Below are 22,863 nucleotides of genomic sequence, written 5' to 3' on the forward strand. Positions count from 1 at the left end.
AACTTCCTGTTTGCATGGCAGAGACCAGTAGTCCCTGCAGCCAACAACACCCATACCAGCTCTCCAGAACCCCCCCCCCCCCCCCCCCCCCCCCCCCAACCACTGGCTACCAATATTGGAATTGGTGGAGAGGTGGAATATCGCGTTGGGGGACCAGCCCGACCATGTGAACATGGGACCCAACGGATCCCACTTAGTCTAGTAATATATATAAATGTGTATGTGTATAAACGTGTGTGTATAAATGTACTGAACTTTATTATTTTCATTGATTTTATTGATTACAAAGTAGTATGTTTACATATTCTGTTGTGTTGCTGGAAGTAAGAATTTCATTGTTCTGTTTGGGACATGTGACAATAAAACACTCTTGACCTACGCCAAGATAGTTTATATCCTTTTATAGCTACAAACCATGCAGTTCTGATCATTTCAATTAAGATTAATTCTTGCAAGGCAGTAAATTGTTCCAGGTCATTTATATCCTTGTATTAATCAGGTTAATCTAAATGTATTTAATTGGTTCTCGTTTTAAAGACTTAAATGTAATAATGTTCTAATAGCCTTAAAAACGAGCTTCATAACTGTTTGACAACCTTGATAGATGGACTGGCTATTGGTCAATGGAACCACCAAATTGCAGAACCAGAATGCCAACACTGAATAACTATATAGTTTGGTATGAAAAGTACGAAATATCTGGGCAGTGGCTTTAACTTTTCTTCTGATGGAATCAACTTTTTTTACGCATGACAATAATAAACTAATACCAGTGAATATAATTTGTAGACTGCAAACCTAAAGCTGAATGAGTGCAGCTGAGAGATTCTGTACGTTGGCATACTGCTTGGGATGGTAATAATACATTTAAAGCCAATGATTCCAAGCCTATTTCCTAGAATGTGCTGTTATCTTATTTGCAGTCAGTCCAGCAGTGGAAGGTCAAAATTGGCTTTTGTTGTCCACAGGTCTTCGACAGACTTATTTCCTCCCATACTGTTGAGTGCATTGGGCAACAAGTTTTCGCCATTTTGTTCGGACATGTGCAGCGTTTCCACCCTCGATAGGTTAGCATCCCGGGCTTCTAAATCAGTTCTGGAATGTTCAGCTCCATGTGAGTTTTGGTCAGCCTCTTTTCCTTCTCCTTCCAGGTTGCCATGTACAGAGAGTTAAAAGCATTTAGTGTTCTCGTATGACTACTGAGTAATAGTCTCTGCTGTAAAGAGTGCAGATAAATTTATCACAGGATCAGAATTGATTATGGTCTGCCACAAGTAGGCTACCCCACACATTGCTAATCAAAGATTCAATGGTACTTTACTATCACATGTACACAGGTGCAGTGAAATTCTTTTCAGTAAAAATCTTACTATACATAAGCACAATTATACTTAGGCACAAGTGTAAAGCCCCTCTCCCACTTTCACAACCTAATTGGCGACCTCTGCTGTGTTTGCCCTTGACTCATACTCACAGCATGGTCGTCACAAGGTCATAGGAGGTCTTCATAACTCTTCCTCATGCTCGTGAGTGGTCTCCGCGTACTCGTGGCCTCAAGTAGGTCTCGGCGTTTTTTCCAGCTGTGATAAAAAATGTCCACGAGTAAAAAAAAAGGTCGGCATGCAAAAAATTGACACCTTTTACTCGTAAGTAGGTTGTAGGTAGGTCGTGGTAGGTCGTGATTGTAGTCATAGGTAGTCGTGGGTAGTCGTAGGTCGTCGTGGGTCGGTAACTGGCCCGAGAAAAAAATGCAAACACAACATCATTTTATCATGTGATAATTTTTCACTTGTAGTTGGTCTTAGGTGTGGAAGACTGATGTCGAGGGGGGCCGTAGGAGATCGTAGACATAATAATAATAATAATAATAATATAATAACTTTATTTATAGATCACTTTAAAAACAACCACAGTTGCAGCAAAGTGCTGTACATGACTAATCATGGACAAGAAATTATTACTTAACAATAAAAACATTAAACGAAAAAGTAAAAACAATAAAATTAAAAACATTAAAAGCACTAAAAACAGGAGCAAAGTCTCAAGCAGTGTCAAAAGCCAAGGAATATGAATGTGTTTTAATACTGGTCGTAGACATTGTCATATGAGGTCGTAGACAGTCGTAGGAGGTCGTAGACATGGTCGTAGGAGGTCGTAGGAGGTCTTTTACTTTGGCGAGTCAACACGACCTGGACATTTTTTCAACTCGTCGAGGGTCTTCTAAACTCGTGGATTAGGTTGTCCAAGTGGGACAGGCCCTTAAGAATAGTAGGAAAGAACTGCAGATGCTGTTTTAGATTGAAGGTAGATACAAAATGCTGGCGTAACATGGGTCCAGGCATCATCTCTGGAGAGAAGGAATGGGTGACGTTTCCCAACGTCACCCATTCCTTCTCTCCGGAGATGATGCCTGTCCCGCTGAGTTACACCAGCATTTTGTGTAGGTAACAATAGTAGATTGCACTGAGGCAGTACACAGGAGTCACCATGTTTCCGGCACCATCTAGCATCTTTCAAGTTCAAAGTTGTTAAATGGTATTCTTAATCTTGTCCCAGTGGCATCACTGGGTAGAATATGTATGGGTCAGCCTGGCCTCCAGCACTGCTCAGCCACTTTGTGCCACTGTAGGCCAGGTTTGATCCAAGCACTCGACCTCTTGGAGTGGCGCATGAGGACTTATAGAGATAAGAAAGATGTCATGTTTGGCACAGACATTGTGTTCCAAAGGACCCGTTCCTGTGTTGTACTCTTCGATGTTCTTATAAGAAACACATTGCTTAATTCATATGTAAAAAGTAATCAACACAAAGGTCAGCGTTCCTGAGGCTGTACTACAAAAATAAATCCATGCGTGGAATTGCAGACCTCTATACAAGTGATTTTCTGCAGATTATGTTAGAGATTTTAATGCTAAAATGTTGGTCATGTACAGTACTATACAGTTAATTTTTTCTCTTGCAAGATCGCATCCTTATAATAATAAAGCTTACAGATGAAAGGTCTTAATTGGTACATCACTCAACTATCTAAAGGAAGCTAAAGGGCCTGTCCCACCAGCATGCGATTGCATGCGGCGAGCGCGACCCAACGTGGTGGCTTGAGGCGTACGGCCTCGCGGGGCCGGTCCCACTTCCAACTGCGGAGCCGTATGGAGCTGGTCCCGACATCATACTCGCCAATCAGCCGGGCAGGCGGGCCGACTGAATTTGGACGTCGCACGGCGTCGGGCGGTTACGTCATCACGCAACTGCACGCCAGGCGGTGACGTCATCGCGCAACGCCACGCGCTAGGCGTACGCCATCAAGACGCTGCGTACGGCATCCAGACGCTGCGTACTGTGTCGAGATGTTGTGTACGCCCGTCGAGGAGCTGCGTATGGCCTCAATGATGCTGAGGGCCGAGAGGCCGTTGCCTCACGGGATTTTTGGACAGTGTCAATTTTTCGGAGCCCCGCGCGATGTCGGGACCAGCCCCGCACAACTCCATACGGCTCCGGCGATCGAAGTGGGATCGGTCCCGCGAGGCCGTACGGCTAAAGCGACCACGTTAGGTCGCGCTCGCCGCTTGCAGTCGCATGCTGGTGGGACAGGCCCTTAAGGCTCTGCCAACATGGCAAAATTCTCAAGAAGTTGGCGAATGGTGAACTTTTCCCTAAACACGGGAAACATCCGGGTATTAATCAACCTTCGTGTGGAAAAAATGCTTCTGATGATCTGTCATCCGACGGCTTTAGTGTGGGGTTAGTTTACCCCTAACTAGTTTGATCCTATTTTCTGCAGTAAACTCCAATACTTAACATGAAATAGCTTTGAACTAACCATTTACATTTCCCAATACATTATATATCCACATTGGACAGAAACCTTTGTTTTTCAAGGCTATCTAAAGCAGCTTGTGTCAATTTTGTGGTCAGGAAATATGGTAACATTGGTTTTCCTTATTTCTTACAGAAGTTAATGGCACAATATTATTTAAAAAAAATTCTGAATTGAGAGTCTGGTTTGCTGTGGGTATTCACCACCAGGATCCAACGAGTCAGTGGAAAGCAAAGGTACTTTGGTGGAAAGGAAGGAGGAAGAAAACGGAAAGAGTGTGTTGTGGGGGAAGGGGAAATTGAGATGCAGAGAGATCAGATTTAGGGAGAGGTAACCCAGAGGCCAGTATTGAAGGGAATTGGATGTCAAGTAGATGAGGTAGTGGTGAAGACTGAAGTGCAATTCTAGTGTGGGAGCGATTGTAGAATGGCATCTGGAGGGGATAAAGCAGAGTGTCTGGGGCAATTAGAAGTCATAACTAGGAAGCACAAAAGGAGGGTGCAAGGGATTAGGAGTGCAGGCAGGACAAGAGGTAAGGGAAAATGTGAGGAAGGAACTGCAGATGTTGGTTTAAACCGAAGATAGACACAAAATACTGGAGTAACCCAGCGGGTCAGGCAGCATTTCTGGACAAAAGGAACAGGTGACGTTTTGGGTCGAGACCCTTCTTCAGACTGAGAGTCAGGGGAAGGAAACGAGAGATATAACCAGTGATATCGAGAGATGTAGAACAAATGAATGAGAGACATGCATAAACATAATGATGATCAAGGAAACTCCATTGGCTGTGGGCTAGTTGATAACGTTATACAGCCATTGAAATTCACAAGGATGACAGCAAAGTTGTAACGTAAACAAAAGAGAGTTAGATTTAGCTCTTAGGGCTAAAGGAATCGGGGGATATGGGGAAAAAGCAGGAACGGGGTAATGATTTTAGATGATCAGCCATGATCATATTGAATGGCGGTGCTGGCTCGAAGGGCCAAATGGCCTACTCCTGCACCTATTTTCTATGTGTCTATGTTTCTATGTAATTAATCGAAGGACAAGTAATGGATTTTAAATGATCTTGATGGTCAAGAAGGCATTTATTAAACTCCTTAATAAAATGAAGAAATTAATTAACAAATTAGTTCACATAAATAAATAGGGAGGTGAAAAGGAAGAAGAAAATTGCAGGACATTGAATAGGTTCTCTGGACTAAAATCAGATCATGGTTTATCCATCAATTCTTTCTTGCTCTTGCCCAAGACGACAACGAGGAAGAATTGAATAAGAGAAAAAGGGAAATAATCAATCTAAAAAGAGACCGTAATGTAAAATAAAGGAATGAAAACTGAGATGCTTTCCTGTTCCACTGTGCTGTCCATATGTTGTCTTGTACCTGCTGCACTGAGAGTTTATAAGTTTCCTAATTAATAATGCATTAAAAATGTTAGACTTCAAAAAACAATACCTGATCATTATTCAATTACAATGAAACTCGCTTTCGCAGCCATTAATCTATTTCATGTTGATATTCAGTAAGAGATATATCCTTACTTTCTATTAATCCATTTTTGATATGCCAGAAATCCAGAGGCTGTCAACAAGTAATGCTTTTCAGATGTATTTAAAAAATCTAAATGACGTATAAAAATGTATATTTTCTGAGTGGGAGCTTATGCTAGTAAATGCATTCTTTGTACCTCATTTGTCGCCACTGAAATGAATGCAAAATAAATACTTCTCCAGCAGGTCAACAGTAAAGAGCATGAACTATTAATAATATAATTAGGAATATGTATGACCTCGCACCTCCATTCCTGACATTGTTTAACCATACCCCACAACTTGTGCATTTCAATTATTTGTTCAGGCGGCCATTGATAATTGCCTGATCTAAGCCAGCCTTTGCAATGCAAAGAAGGAGACAATAAAAATGCTACATTGGCGAATTAGAACAGCAACACTTAAACGTATAAATTAACTGGGCCCCTTTCACAGCTTTCCCTTTCTATTCTGGGAGGCTTCAGTTTGGCAACATCAAAGCAGGATTATCTGAAAAGAAAAAAAACTTCATCTAATGTTCCTTGTTTGAAGTCATGAAATTCTCCCTCTCTCCCAAACAGAATGGCCCTCCTTACGTTACAAAGGCTAAGGTCCAGGTGCAGGATTGGGGGTTGACTGGTAAGGGGTGAAGGGGGTTGGGACTGGTAGTGGAAGGAGAGGGGGAAGAATGATGTTGGATGGAAGAACATTAAAACAAAAGAAAGATTTATAATTAATTGTCAAAAACATTAATTTTATTTTCATTTAAAACAATTGCTTAAATGGAGAATTGGATCTGTTTGCAAATTGGAATAAAATATTTAATTTAAATTACCATTCATATTAAGATTCAATTTGCAATGGGAACATTTTAATTGCATATATTAATTAATCTGCGCACTTTTAACAAAATGCATCATATTCTTCTAAATTCCTAGCAGAAAATATACATCTGAAAAGGGAATGCAAAAATTGATATGATAGCTTCATTTCCTGCTGCCTGTGATTTCATTCTGGCACTCACAGCAGCCATTCATTGGTAAAAGTATGTGCAAGTATATCTTTAGTCCCAAATTTACTCAGTCTTAATGCTTTCAATAGTTGTACAGGTATCACTTAAATATGTCTCTAACAAAATGTGTTACTTTTTATTCAATAACTTTAGAAGCCAGCAGCCAGGATTAGCTCCAGAGTAGGAAGTTTTCACATTTGGTACTGCTGACATGAATGTAATAACAAATTGACAACCAGTGGCTTGAAGAGAAACACTCTCCTAAGTAAGTAAAGCATGTACTTGGGCAACATTTGGGACTCAGGTCCTGCATGAAAACCAAAGCCATTCCTCCATTTTTTGTATTTGTTTTGTCCACATGCATAAATCTCTTGGGTCCGCTACCACATGACATTATAAATTATTTGTACGACAGTTTGAGGTGAGAGTGTGGAGGGGTGGTGCAAAAATTGACCCCTATGTGGATTAGAGCAGTACTTTGAAAATTTCACTTTCATTTGTCCAAATTGTCACCAAAGAAACAACAGGTCCTTCTCCCAGTGCAACAAGAAATAGAAAAAGACAACATTTATATTATTAAACTTAATTGTTGAAAATCTCAGATTGTTGAAGATTAGAGACGTGTTTTACAGGTAGCATAAAGAAAACTCGTGTCAAAGAAACACATCATATGCTATGGTAGTGCATTTTTAATTCAATTCTGTGAAAAAAAAAGACAAATATGCAATTCTTCAATTGACGAAACACTTTATTTTTATAAGACATAAATAATGATGAGAAGCATACTTACCTTTCTCCGGTGCTCCCATTGACAATTGGTGGGGTGCCCTTTACAGGTCAGCCCGTATCTGACATCTGCACCTGTGCATTGAAACACAGACGTCAGAGACAAGTAGAGGTCAAATGCCAACACATTTGACCTCCAGCTAACTAGCAGAAAGTATTAGACTCCCAAACCAGTAAAATCTCCTCACCAAAAGGCAAGAAATCATCTAACCAATTGGAGATGCAAGCCTCCTAAAACCATTGACATTAGCTAATAAGCAAGATTTACTGAAACCTTAATCCTTTCTCAATCACTGACCTCAAATTCCTTTCTGTCAACACTTTGCAAGTTAATACTTATAAACGTGGATGGCTGTAAAAAGAAACATAAATTAAAACTTCACCACAGAATGCCTCTATCATCAAAAAGATAATTGCAACACAGGAATAAGACAAAAATACTTTTTCATGCCTGTAATTGTTGATTATTATTCATGTCATGATAGGATATTATGGAATATGCATTGGAGCAGGGGGGTTTGTTAACTCTCAATCACAACAATGCAGAAAATGACAAAGGGGTGAAGCTTCCACTTCCCTTGTCAACATTTGCGTAAAGAAAAGCTAATTTATAAATGCAACACAAATTGTTAAATATATCGAATGTTCCAAAATGTTTTATGTGTTTTAAGTACAGGTCATTCTTTAAATGTTCTTCAGTTATAATTGTTTTTTTTAAACATATGTGTCACATACATCTTAAGCATACTGGATATCTTTACATCTGCTACTTGGCCATAGGCTAAAACACATGAATGCATATTCAATTTTAATTGTTAATACTTTGTATATGGAACGGCACAGCTCAGGAAAGTGGAATTGAGAGTTAGGAATTAAAGTGAACCTGTCCCTGCTTGATTTGGTGCAGGTTGCAAACCAAATATCTGCTGCTTGTCATTTTATTAATTTCAATATTCAGCCAGCTTCCAAGTAGGTAACTGAATTTTGTGACTGAACAGGTAGACAAAAAATGCTGGAGAAACTCAGCAGGTGAGGCAGCATCTATGGAGAGAAGGAATAGGCGACAGTTCGGGTCGAGACCCTTCTTCAGACTGATGTCGGGGGGGTGGGGGAGGGAAAGAAAGGAAGAGGTGGAGACAGTAGGCTGTGAGAGAGCTGGGAAGGGGGAGGGGAAAGAGGGAGAAAGCGAGGGCTATCTAAAATTAGAGAAGTCAATGTTCATACCGCTGGGGTGTAAACTACCTAAGTGAAATATGAGGTGCTGTTCCTTCAATTTGCGCTGGGCCTCACTCTGGCAATCGAGGAGGCCCAGGACAGAAAGGTCAGATCGGGAATGGGAGGGGGAGTTGAAGTGCTGGGCAAACGGGAGATCAGGTTGGTTAGTGCGAACTGAGCGGAGGTGTTGGGTGAAGCGATCGCCGAGCCTGCCCTTGGTCTCGCCTGTGTAGCACCTAGAACAGCAGATGCAAAAGATGAGGTTGGAGGAGGTGCAGGTGAACCTCTGCTTCCCCTGGAAAGACTGATTGAGTCCTTGGATGGAGTTGAGGGGGGAGGTAAAGCGACAAGTATAGCATTTCCTGCGGTTGCTGAGAAAAGTGCCCAGGGAGGGGGTGGTTTGGGTAGGAAGGGATGAATTGACCAGGGAGTTACAGAGGGAATGGTCTCTGCGGAAAGCAGAAAGGGGAGGAGATGGGAAGATGTGGCCAGTGGTTGGGTCCCGTTGGAGGTGGCGAAAATGTCTGAGGATTATACAACATAGTTTGCCATTTTGAGGCTGGGGTGGCTGCAGTGGTTTGCACTGGTCTATGAGGAATCTACTGCATTGTAAGAACAACTAGCGGCCCTGCAAGGCAATGGATATAAGCAGCAGCAAAACTTATGCCCATATCTGTGATTAAAACTGACATCTTAGGAATGTGGCTTATTCCAGGCTGTGCGTTGATTTCAGATAGAAGATCTGGGCCGTCAATATTCCAATCAGAGACTTGGATCACCTTTATGCACAGCTATTAAGCATATCTCTCAGACTAATGGTGGATAAGTTGTGGGAGGTGATGACTGTGGAATAAAAACAAGCATTTCAGTCACTGGGTAAAATGCTACTTAATTTCACGTTTATATTCAACGTCAATATTTTTATTAACTAGCATCTCACTGCCACATATACTGCCAGCAATTCACAGTCACTGGCACATAACGTAAAGATATGGCATGATGCTCCTACACTTTCTTCACTCCTCCAAGAATGATGCACAAACAGCTACAAACAGAGGTGAGGAAGGTCAACTTATCCCTTCAAAGGAATGCCTACTTGCCATAATTAGTGAAGCTATGACAGCGAAGATCAACGATGTAACTGGCACAGCTTGGCGCTATGGCGCAGCGGTAAAGTTGCTGCCTTACAGCACCAGAGACCCGGGTTCGATCCTGACTATGGGTGTTGTCTGTGCGGAGTCCTCCCTGTGACCACATGGGATTTCTCTGGGTGCTCCGGTTTCCTCCCACATTCCAAAGATGTGCAGGTTTGTAGGTTAATTGGCTTCTCTAAATTGTCCCTAAAGTGTAGTATAGAACTAGTGGATGTGGTGATTATTGGTCAGTGCAGACGTGGTGAGCTGAAGGGCCTGTTTCCATGCTGTATCTCTAAACTAAACGAAAGTAAAAAAACTAAACTGGCATCATGAAGAAGATTGTATGACACAAATATATTTTTCTGATTGATAAACTGTGATTGGTATCAGCATGAACCGCTTATTGTATCAATTCACCTTTGCCACACCTATACATTTCAGATATGGCTGGTTCTCTTAAATATTTGTTTAATGGCGACTCCCAAAATTAGAGTATTGGGAAACTCATCAGTGATCTCATCACTCATTAGTATGGGTGTCAGGGGTTATGGGGAGAAGGCAGGAGAATGGGGTTTGGAGGAGAGATAGATCAGTCACAATTGAATGGCGGAGTAGATGGGCCAAATGGTCTAATTCTGCTCCTATCACTTATGAACTTATGATATTGCTGTTGAGAGTTCAGGGACGAATTACTAGTTTATTAATTTAGTAAGAATGGTAATGACCTACAACTTAAATAGTAGAAGTGCTGAAAAAGACAGATACTAAGTGTTGGAGTAACTCAACGGGTCAGGCAGCATCTCTGGAGAACATGGATAGACTCCCGAGCCGAAAAGTCACCTATCTAGTTCTCCAGATATGCCTTCTGACCCGCTGATTTACTCCAGCACTTTGTCTTATTTTTGTAAACCAGCATCTGCAGTTCCTTGTACCTACATAGTACAAATGCTACGTCAATTGCATTAGCCATTTATTTGTTTTCCAGGTCTGCTCTCGGTTGACTTTGTTCTTAACGAGTAGTGAGTGAAGCTGAACAATGGCATCAGTGGATAGCCCATTCCTGGCTTCATGCAGAAGGAAGGCTATTAATGAAGCAGAAGAAATGACTGTGCAGGGAACATATCAGGTATCTCCGCCCTCAGTTGTGCTGGAGTCTGTTTATCATTAGTTATCTCAGACCCACAGAGCCAATGAGGATGTCATTCTCGACCCCAAGGATAGCACAAGACATTAGCAACATGAAATAAAAACTGTCTCACAGATGAGTTGCTGCCTTACAGTGCCAGACACCCGGTTCGATCCTGACTACAGGTGCTGTCTGTATGGAGTTTGTACGTTTTCCCTGTGACAGCAGGGGCTTTCACCGGGTGGTCCGGTTTCATCCCACACTCCAAAGACGTACAGGTTTGTAGGTTAATTGGCTTTGGTAAAATTGTAAAATGTACCTATTATGTAGTATAGTGCTAGTGTACGGATTGATCGTGGGTTGGTGTGGACTCGGTGGGCCGAAGGGCATGTCTTCTTGCAGTATCTCCAAAGTCGTTGTTGAAGATTATAGAAGCTTTTTACAAGTAACAGGCGACAAGCTTGTGGTACAGTGAAAAGTTTTTTGTTGTATGCTATCCAGTCAGCGGAAGACAATACATGATTACAATCGAGCCATTTACAGTGTATCGGTACATGATAAGGAAATAATGTTTAGTGCAAAGTCCGTTCAAGGATAGTCCAAAGGTCACCAATGAGGTAGATAGTCATTCCGGACTGCTCTGTGGTTGTGGCAGGATGGGCATCGCACAAAATATAAGGAGAATTTTTTTGAATAGTTCACAACATTTTGTATTTAGGTTAGAAAAATCCATTTTTGACAGTTTGGAAAATCTATTTACGCAGTCCTGTTCAGTGTTTTAGTTCAGTTTCGATCTGCATTGTATTAAATAGATAAATGTGGAAATAATTATCAATAGACCTCCACAGGTAACTAAGTAATCAAACATTTCAGTATACATGAACCTAAGGCATGCACAATTCCAGTTTGATTTGGCATCAAGAGATCTATTGTCATGTGGTACAGATGATACAATGAAAAAGATCTCCAAAGGAATCACATATAATCCAATGGTTGTAAATAGAACCCAGTCAAATATAATAAAAAATCATTCTAAGGTAAATATTCTTTAGAAATTAAATACATTATTTAATTCATTTGAAAAAGAGAAAATTTACAAAATTCATTTTGCTAAATGTCTTGTTCGGTGATATAATTTATTTGACTAATTGAATTGAAAATCTTTGATATGCTCATCGTTTAACATATCTGTGTTGAGTGGATGAGTTGAATGTGCAGATAGCTATTAATATCTCTGGAACTCTCTGCCGCAGAGGGTAGTCGAGGCCAGTTCATTGGCTATATTTAAGAGGGAGTTAGATGCGGCCCTTGTGGCTAAGGGGATTAGAGGGTATGGAGAGAAGGCAGGTACGGGATACTGAGTTGGATGATCAGCCATGATCATATTGAATGGCGGTGCAGGCTCGAAGGGCCGAATGGCCTACTCCTGCGCCTAATTTCTATGTTTCTATGTTTCTATCTGTTCTTGATAGTCAAATTCAACATCATCTTGTTTGGTGATGGCGAGTGCTAGAAAGCATTTGTGTTTATGTGGATTTTTATAAAAGATATAGAAAAATGTTTGTGACTCTTCTGTTAATTTAGTTATTGTTTTTAGAAGGAATTGCCATTATATACATTTCATTAAGATTGATTCTGTCAAACATCTGAAGCACTGTTGTATCATGATTTGTACATTCATGTTTGAGGAAGGCAAGAGGAAAGAAATGATGACACCTGTATTAGCAGTGAAAAGACTATCTACATAACAAAAGCTCACTGGGGATTTGTGCATTTGTTGTATTAAAGTGGGGGATCAGAGCAATGTGGTCACAGGCCATTTGTGTTCCATTCAGACTTTGTTATTCTCTGTGTGAAGTCCGATTGTGATTTCCTCTCTTTTGTGAAAAATGACTGGTTTCCTTTTCCTGCTGCTAAGTGCATCATTTTCTTAACTTTCTCTACGCTTACCCTATTGCTAATGTGCTGTATAGCTTACAAATTTCTCCTGACACTCAGCACTTTCGATTTATAACGTTTGTGGCTTTTTGTTAGACATTTGTCAGCAATTGTATTTTTTATTGCTTTTGTTATTTCGCCCTTGACAAATTAAGATGTTTGTTCAAACTCGACATCTGGGAAAACTAAGTGAAATGTCTTTTAATTTAAACAGGATAAAGTTATAAGAAATACATTGTTGGTGTTGATTCTGCAGTTTTCCAATCCTTTATCAGTTTATATTTGATGAGAGGTATTATTGGAAAAAAAGGGTAAAGGAGTGATAAGTATGGGGCATAAAAGTTAGGGCATAAAAGGGTGAAAAGAATAGCGCATCCAAAGTGACAATAACTTGGAGGACTGTGTATTCTGAATGTTTATTTTGGGCTGCACTCTGACTGTTATCTTCTAAATGTTCATGGGATTGTATACCAACGATTGCTTTTTGTTAACGAGATGAACAGAAAAAATAAGAACATTTGTTTCAATTTAATACTCATATTTTAGATATATTCTTGTTTGATGAGTAACTTACATTACAGGAGAATATGGATAAAGGTAATTCCTAAGAAGGTGAGTTTTTTTGTTTTCCATGTACATGCATTCTAAACATCTTATGAATAAAACCCTGTGGTATGTGAACAGAATACAATATAATGAAAAACATTTATACCTGAGTGCATTATTGAGGAATTGAGCTTATTTTTTTTACTTACAGATGGATAAGTATATCTCTGGTTTCCTATTTATGCACTTTTTATTTTACATTTCTCTTGCATTAAAAACAGACCTTTTCTAGTTGATATTTTTGACATTGGGGAAGGGCCATTGGCCATTCCATTAAAGCACAAACCCCACTTAAAGCAACTTTGAGTCTTGCCAGAAAATGGGTAATTTCTTAAGACAGAGGAGCAGAATCAGTCCATCTCTTCTTTAAACATACCCAATGACTAGGCCTCCATAGCCGGCTGTGGCAATGAATTCAACAGATTCATCACCCTCAGGCTGAAAAGGGTGAGGGAAAGCTGAAGAAGATAAAGATTGCTAAGGAGATTTTACTGTTTATGAAGCTGATGGGTTGATAACATAATGAAGAAAGATGGAAGGTGGAAAAACAGAAAATGGACATGCAAAAGCTGTGAAATGCAAGTACAAGCTATCACTCTGAACCAAACCCAAATGGAAATGCTGCAACTATCAAGCAGACCAGGCATATCTGTGGAAAGAGAAAAACAAACTTTATATTACAGATATATTAAAAATATGTAGAACTGACCAGTTTTGATACAAATAAACAAATCAAGTTATCTGAATTTGACATTACTTCTCAAAGGCAGAATCATGCCCAGGTGGAAGATGTGGTCCTGACCATTTTCCATCATTTGAGTAATGAAGGAGACAGATCAATCAGAGTCAATAGGATGGAAAATTAAAATAACAGACAGCAGGAAACTCAAATGCCCCTGCAAACTGGACAGAACTGTTTCAGAAAGCCATCACTCAATTGTATTGGTTTCTCCGATGTCGAGACCACATCCTGCAGATTGGAAGTAAGTGAATCATTATTTCATTTGAAAGGATTGTTTGGATCCCTCAGCGGTAAGAAGGAACAAAATAAAGAGGGCAAGTGTTGCATCTCCTGTGGTTGCATGAACAAGCATTTTGAGAAAGGGAGTGACTGCTGGAAATGGAATGTTGGATCAGGAAGCTGTGAAGGGAACAGTCGTTTCAAAATCCTCAAGGAGGAAGAGAGGAGAAGATGGGTGTGGTGAAATTTCACAATTGTAAAAGGTGTTAATGAGAGCACACCAAGACTGTCATATACATTTTTGGTTCCCTAATTTAAGAAAGGATATACTAATATTGGAGGCAGGCCAGAAGATATCTTCAGATTAATTCCTGGGATGTGAGGGATTCCAATTATGAAAGGCTAAAAATATTAATATGTACTCTTTTTAGTTTAGAAGGATGAGTAAAATCTTACTTATAAGATCCTAATGAGGATCTTACTTACAAGATCTTATAAGGTATATTTTGAGATATTTCACAAGTGGAAAGGTCTCAAATAAGGGGACATATTTACAAGGTAGCTCAATGCATTGGAATGGAGAGATGGAGAGAGAAAATTAATATCTGTGCTAGGAAAGAGACCAAATGAGACTAAATGATACAACTAGCTGTGGTGGCAGCTGAGGCAATAGTGAAGGGCTGTTAATTGCACCAGCTCTGATGCAGGACATGAAAAACTAGGAAAAGAAAAAAACAATTATTGAACTGTAAGATGGAAAAACATGTGAACGGTGAAAATCCCAAACAGGAATGTGAGAAATGCCCAGCAGATCAAACTATAAAGACATAAGAACAGAATTACCATTACACGTCAATACGTTTCCTCAGAATTGCCCTATTGTGATACAAGATAGGAAGATTGGTCGCCTCAAATTGTTGAAGTCAATATTAATTCCTGTGAGCTGTAATATGTTTAGTTAAAAGGGAAGTTGCAGTTCCTCTAGTTGTAAATTGGATTTTGTTCGAACAACAAAGGGGCCTGGATGGTGGGAAAAGACAAGTAAAGAAGTAGGTTTGCATCTCCTATTGTTGAATGGGAAAGTCCTGGAGGTGATGGAGGGAAGATCTCCAAGTGAAATTCATTTAACCACCTTGGAGATATTGGCCTGATATTGGCCTGAGAGCTTGGCACAGTCAGACATACAAGGATACATTAGAGAGCTGATGTGTTGAAGGTATTGGAGAAGTAGATTAAGCGTATGCACGTGCCAATTAATCTTATGATGTGATGAGAACAGTAATTCAGTGAAAATCTTGAATATACTTGTAATTATGGAGGAATCTAAATGTAAAAGGTGCAATTTCAACTTGAGGCTATATGCAACAAATGCGATTTAGTCATTTTTATTTACAAGTTTGTTTCTGTTTTAATTTTTTTCAGCTCATGCTTCTAATTTCCAGGAATACTTTTTGTCTACAGTTGTTGAAATTTTCAGTGGTGTACAGACAGCAAAGTAGTTGTTGTTAACGAGTTGAGATACTGACTTAAGGTTTTGCCCAGACCAGTTTCATTTGGAGATGCTTTCAATGAGGGACCCCCCATTATCCGTGCCTCTACTTGCTCTTAACTGTTCGCAACAGATGTCACGAGGTGAAGCCAAACTATCTATAATGGCAGTTTTTACAACGTTCTCAAAGTCCAACTTCGATAGCCATTAATTATCGGAGATGATGAGAAGCTGTAACCTAACGCACTCAAGATACACGTAAGACAACAAAGATTAATCTTCCAGACATGGTTTCTTGATTAATTGTTTTTTTATTGAAGTAATACAAAAGGAAATAACTCATAACTTGCTGTTCTTAATCGCTGTTCCATTCACAACATATACATTATAAAAAAACTTCTTCTTATAATGGTATGTCATCTCGTAACTTGTGTGTAACATAGTTCCATAAACTATTTCCCATCATTCTCCGACCAAACTGAAACTTCTAATCTGAGAGTCTGCGCCAGACTCCTCTAACAAAAGAACACACCCCTACTATGTATCAAATCCCACCTACAAAAAATACAGGCAGACAAAAACTAAAACTAAAAATATCGGACATGATAATAATACTGACTTAAACTTAATGGCTCCTATATCTTTCTTACTGGACCCACCAAACTGAATATCTAACCTGGTGGGCATGAGTCTGATGACAGTTCCACTCAGAGTGAATTACTGTACCTCTATTTCTCAGGAGGAGTCATTATCATGTTGCTGCATGCTCTGGAGAACAGGCGAAAGCCTTGTAAGATATTAAAGACATGAATTAAAGCTGTCAAGGTAAGAATGTTTAAGATTATCATTACAGGCAAGAGCATTTTTCACGCTGCCTACTTCAAATCCACATGTGAGCACTTAATGCAGGATGGCTGGATAAGAGTGAATTCTTATTGCCAAGTGGCAGTGAAACCCCCTATCACCCAACCTCCAATTGCCTTGCATTTTGGATGTTTCCACAGCCAGTTTCTTTGAGAATGAGTGCTCTGAGAAGGTTGGAGGTTCGTCCGTTCTTTCCCTTCCTTGGTCGTTTCTCTGATGAAGAAAAGATTTGCTGAGGCGGCATGATGACACCGTGGTTGTGTTGCTGCCTTACAACGCCGGAGGCCCCAGGTCGATCCTGATAAAGGATACAGTCTGTACGGTGTTTGTGCTTTCTCTCCATGACCTGTGTGGGTTTTTTTCTGGGAGCTCTGCTTTTCTCCCACACTCCAAAGACATACATGTTTGGAAGCTAATTAGCTTACTAAAATTATAAATTGTCTCTAGTGTGTATAGGATAGTGTCAGTGTGTGAGGATCGCTCATTGCCACAGACTCGGTGGGCCAAAGGGCCTGTTTCCATGCTGTATCTCTGAACTAAACTAAACTTGTTATTTAGGGTAATGGCCTGTGCTACTTCACAATCAATGGTGTTCAGCATTATATGTAGGTAATGACATTTTGCTCCCTCATATTCACTATTAACTCGAGTAAACTCATTCATAGTGAGTCTGAGGGAGAAAATAGTAATTTTGAAAGGTAAACATAGAAACATAGAAAATAGGTGCAGGAGTAGGCCAATCGGCCCTTCGAGCCTGCACCAGCAATCAATATGATCATGGCTGATCATCCAACTCAGTATCCTGTACCTGCCTTTGTTGAACACCATTGATTGCTGGACCAATGGGGATGTGAGGAAGTGCATGGATAGGGAGGGATTTATGCATCATCAATGCACATCTCAATGTAGGTCTGTGTCACCGCACATTTTTCCTGCTCAGGTGAGGTTTTGTAACTGGTTGTGACTCTGAACCCAGAAAAAGTGAACCACAACTCTCATTGCCATCTTTGTGTTGCTGGATGAGTTATTCCTGCTCGCAGCCTTCTTTAGGAGGGCACATCATCCGAGGACGTACACTCCATTGAGGATAAATGGGGATCCTGTGGATAGGGTGAACTGTTTTAAATATCTGGGAGTCCACATCTCTGAGGATATGACATGGGCATCACACGCCTCAGCACTCGTGAGTAAGGCAAGGCAGCGCCTTTACCACCTCAGGCAATTGAGGAAATTCAGAGTGTCTCCGAGGATCCTCCAGTGCTTCTACGCAGCGGCTGTGGAAAGCATCTTGTCCGGGAATATTACCATCTGGTTTGGGAATTGCTCTGCCCAAGACAAGAAGGCTCTGCAGAGAGTAGTGCGTTCGGCCGAACGCACTATGGGAACTTCACTCGCCCCCCTGCAGGAACTATACATCAGGAGGTGCAACTCCAGAGCCAACAAAATCATGAGAGACCCCTTCCACCCATGCAACGGACTGTTCCAGCTGCTACGGTCAGGCAAACGCCTCCGTTGCCATGCGGTGAGAACGGAGAGGTTGAGAAGGAGTTTCTTCCCAGAGGCAATTCGGACTGTAAACGCCTATCTCACCAGGGACTAACTCTACAGAACGTTTTTCCTTCCATTATTTATTATGTAAAAGAATATGTGTTATGATTGTGTTTATAATTTGTTTGGTTGTTTTGTTGTTTGTCTTTTGCACAAAAGTCTGCGAGCATTGCCACTTTCATTTCACTGCACATCTCCTATGTGTATGTGACAAATAAACTTGACTTGACTTGACTTGACAGCAGGGAATATGAAAACCATGCAGTGCTTTAAAGGCCTCAGCATGGCTTTGAGGAGTCACTGAATCTCATGGTAGTCTTGGTATGTTAGCAATGCTTTCCTGGACTTGTTGTAGAAAGTATCCACTGCCAACTGATGCCACAACTACATCTACATTCCCTTCACAATCTGCTCCTTTGCACAGGAAGCTAAAATCCTGTCCAATTTTCATCTTCAATTAGTTCCATTGTTTGTGTCTAGTAATCAATGATATCCACCACTCTTTATGTTTACTTGGTTCTCTGAACCATTTGTGACTTAGCTGTGTCCTTTCCATACAATTGGTCCAAAATCTCAACCTTCTCTCATTCACTCAAGATATTGGAGGATAATTGGCCATGTAAACTAACAAATAAAGGCATCTTATTAAACAAAAACAACCCCCCACCCACCCCCCCCCCCCCCCACCCACCCCATCTCCACCACCCCTCCCCCCCCCCCCACACCCCCCCTCCCCCCCGCCCACCCCCTTCTGCCCACATACCCCTCCCTCCCCCTGGCACACCACCCCCTCTACCCCCACAACCCCCCTGCCCCCACACCCCTCCCCCCACACCCTCCCCCCACAATCCATTTCCCGCCCCCTTACCCCTCCCCCGACACCTCTCCCCCCTGCCCCCACAACCTAATCAAAGTCCAAAGTCTAGTCGGCCCACGTGCTCAGAGTTCTGGAAAAGTTCCTGCAAACCAACGTCCCCCTCCTCTCCTAGACTGGACATTTTTGTGTCCCGGGGGCGTCTCCTGTAGCCCGCCTGAAGGCGTGGAGACATTCACCCTCACCTTCTATCCTCCTTGCCCCTCAGGCCCGACTTCTCCAGCTCCCTCCCATAGGAATTACATTTGGGAACAAGGTGACAATGACCTGCCGGCTCCTTTGCCGACATGGCCATGGCATTGGGAAATGGAGAAAAATTCTGGAAAACTGGAAAACGGTTGAAGACTATATTAATGAATCACAATTTACATATTAGTTAAATCTCCCAATAATACAATATATGTTTCAATTGCATGCTATGCTGGGAGACATATTCATCATCCTGTCTGTTTAGAAATCTTAGTCACTTTAGTTCATCAGCCTTAAGGTATGGACTAAATCTCTCAGATTGCTTGTAAAGATTCGCAAATATTTTGCTTCATCATTGCATGTTGGACACTGATAACAGGTGTGAGTAGTCTGAAAAGAAAATTAGCTTCTTGACACCTTTCATTGTGTCTGTAACCACAACTATTTCACCTGGGGTTGAATTTTAATCTTGTTCTATCTTGGCCCAGGTGTATATGTTTTGCAGCTTAAAACACCAACAAGAATGTAGCCAAAAGTAATGTATGTTGAGCAACAATATATTCTCAGTTAGTTTTTAAATGTTTGATATGAATTGAATAATAGTAGAACACCTTAATAAATTCTTCCTACTATTCTGAAATTTGCTTACATAAATTGATGCTTGCAAGTTTTTATATTAATTATTGTACAAAGCCTTGCCTAAGAATAAACAGAACTGTTGCATGTTATGTTGATGGTGTGTCACACAAAATAAATTCCATACAGAATCTATGTGGATTTGAAGGACTATATTGATTTCCTGAATCCAATCAATTTGATTAAATGAGAAAGTTAAACAAATGTTTTTTTATTGTTCTTGCACAAATACGATGCCAACCTCAATATCTTGTTCAAATTGAACATGTGTTGCATAGAATATCAGCAACTAAACTTAGTCTTCTGTGAATGTTCTTAAATACACTTAAGGAATGTTTGTTATTAATGGTAGTCTCTAGCGCTACCTGTTGTTTAGCTGCAAGGAACTCCAAAACATTTGATAAACCATGTTTGTTGCTGAAATTTTAAACATAATTGTAGGCCATTATGCCTGTGTGAAGCAGCAGAAACTGAACGAGAACTCTTAAAAAATGCCTTATCCAATATGGAACAGGTGTGCTTTCAATGTGCATTTTGGGCTGTGGGTTCTTTGTTTATGTTGTGGTATGGAATCAGGGAGAGTGGAATACATAGTCCTGTAAAATTGCTGTTTCCTCCTCGGGTTATGCCTGTGAAATGTACACTGATGTTAGGCCTAAAAGTACTAAGTAGGATTTCTGAAAATGTTTTGTGACTGCATTGGTGTAACTGAGAAAATGGCTGTCCATACAGAAAACCACAGCAATTAATACATATCTAATGTTTGCTTGACCTTCAATGTCTTCTGGATCCATATGCAACAAACTCAATATTTTCATCTTCGTATTTAAAGGATTTAATGATTTCATAATTTCTAATGACAATGATCTTTGTCATCCACCAACCCCCATACGCAAATGTGAATGTCTTCAGGTTTGCCATGTGCACATTCTCCCGTTATTTCCCTGATCAGTACCAGATAGACCTTGAATTGATTCTAGAATTCAATAACTAAATCTTGCCATTTTCCCACCTGTTTCCTAGATTTAGCCAAAAAAAAAAGGTTGCATCACCCTCTTGAACCTTTTTCAGGCCATTGCGGTGTTAACTTATTCTTCATACATTGTGTGAAAGCTGGAATTAAGTTCTGGAAGAAGATAAGAGAGACAAAACCTGGAAACGATGAAAGAAATGTGAATGTGTAGCAAGGAACTGCAGGTGCTGGCTTACACTGAAGATAGACACAAAATGCTGACATATCTCAGGCAGCATCTCTGGAGAAAAGGAATGGGAGACTTTTCAGGTCGCGATCCTTCTTCAGAAATGTGAATTCTGTTTTGTTTTAAGCTGTGGATGAATTAAAATAAGATTCAGATCCAAATTTACTTTGTAGTTTTGTCATTATTTTAACTAAACATTCCTAGCCATGATCCGCCAGCAGCACTGAGTGAATGTGCCATAGCAACTTACTTCTGACATCCCACATCATAAAACACAGTCTTCAGTAAATTTCATTCAATTCATTTGAGAATGATTGATATAGCAAATACATGGGGCTAGACACTATCCTGGTTGTAGATCTGTGGCATAGACTGGGTCAGATCTCTGTTCCAATATAGTTACAATATTAACACCTGCCTCACAACGTGAATATGTGTTTGACAGATAATGTTTCTCCATAATAATTTTTGAGAATAAGAGTAGGCTGTTTAGAATTGAGATGAAGAGAAATATCTTCATTCTGACAGTGTTGAACATGTGTAAGTCCCTACCCTGACAGTGGATGCTCAGAAGGTGTTCATTCCAAATAGAGGTCAACAGATTTCTAGACATGAATGCAATTGCAGGATATGGGAGATAGACACAAAAAGCTGGAGTAATGCCCTTGTCCCACTTAGGAAATCTGAACGGAAACCTCTGGAGACTTTGTGCCCCACCCATGGTTTCCGTGTGGTTCTCGGGGGTTGCAGGTGGTTCCCGGAGGTTGCAGGTGGTTGCCGGAGGTTGCAGGTAGTGGAAGCAGGTAGGGAGACTGACAAAAACCTCCGGGAACCGCACAGAAACCTTGGGTGGGGCACAAAGTCTCCAGAGGTTTCGGTTCAGGTTTCCTAAGATTTACTAGAATGTTGCCTGGGTTTCAACAACTAAGTTACAGAGATAGGTTGAATAAGTTAGGTCTTTATTCTCTGGAGCGCAGAAGGTTAAGGGGGGACCTGATAGAGGTCTTTAAAATGATGAGAGGGATAGACAGAGTTGATGTGGACAAGCTTTTCCCTTTGAGAATAGTGAAGATTCAAACAAGAGGACATGACTTCAGAATTAAGGGACAGAAGTTTAGGGGTAATATGAGGGGGAACTTCTTTACGCAGAGAGTGGTGGCGGTGTGGAATGAGCTCCCAGTGGAAGTGGTGGAGGCAGGTTCATTGGTATCATTTAAAAATAAATTGGATAGGCATATGGATGAGAAGGGAATGGAGGGTTATGGTACGAGTGCAGGCAGGTGGGACTAAGGGGAAAAACATTTGTTCGGCATGGACTTGTAGGGTCGAGATGGCCTGTTTCCGTGCTGTAATTGTTAGATGGTTATATGGTTATATATGGTTATATGGACAGGGGCATAACTCAGCGGGCCAGGCAGCATCTCTGGAGAGAAGGAATGGGTGATGTTTCGGGTCAAGACACTTCTTCGGATTGAAGAAGGTCTGAAGAAGGGTCTCGACCCGAAACGTCACCTATTCTTTCTCTCCAGGGATGCTGTCTGTCCCGCTGAGTTACTCCAGCATTTTGTGTCTATCTTCGGTTTAAACCAGAATCTGCAGTTCCTACCTGCAGGATAAGGGAATGTGGCATTCTAGTAGGAGATCAACCATGATCTTGATGGATGTCAAAGGAGACTTCAAGACCCTTCTCCTGCTGTTTATCCCCCTGTACATTAAAGTAAAGCATGACCACATGCAGCAAAACGCGAGCAACATTCAGACATAGGCTGATAAAAAAACAATTATATTCATGATGTTGAAGTCCCAGACAATGAACATCTATTTACCCATCTATCTCCCCTTGACATTCAATGGCATTGCTGTGACCAAGATCTCCATCAATGTCGCAGAAGTCATAATTGAACAGTAACTCATTAACATAAATAATGTGGCTGTA

The 22,863-nt window shown here is 40.7% G+C and overlaps 1 long non-coding RNA gene across 1 annotated transcript; it reads right to left on the minus strand.

Annotated features, from left to right (window-relative positions):
- Window positions 1-259: 259 nt before the first annotated feature.
- Window positions 260-7,293, minus strand: LOC129693983 (uncharacterized). Its single transcript, XR_008722940.1, has 3 exons — window positions 7,151-7,293; window positions 1,475-1,580; window positions 260-1,216 (listed from the first exon to the last, which is right to left on the minus strand). It is a non-coding gene; the product is annotated as an uncharacterized LOC129693983 (long non-coding RNA).
- Window positions 7,294-22,863: the final 15,570 nt, after the last annotated feature.

Source organism: Leucoraja erinacea, chromosome 3 (assembly GCF_028641065.1).
Source record: "Leucoraja erinacea ecotype New England chromosome 3, Leri_hhj_1, whole genome shotgun sequence".
NCBI classification, from domain to species: Eukaryota; Metazoa; Chordata; class Chondrichthyes; order Rajiformes; family Rajidae; genus Leucoraja; species Leucoraja erinaceus.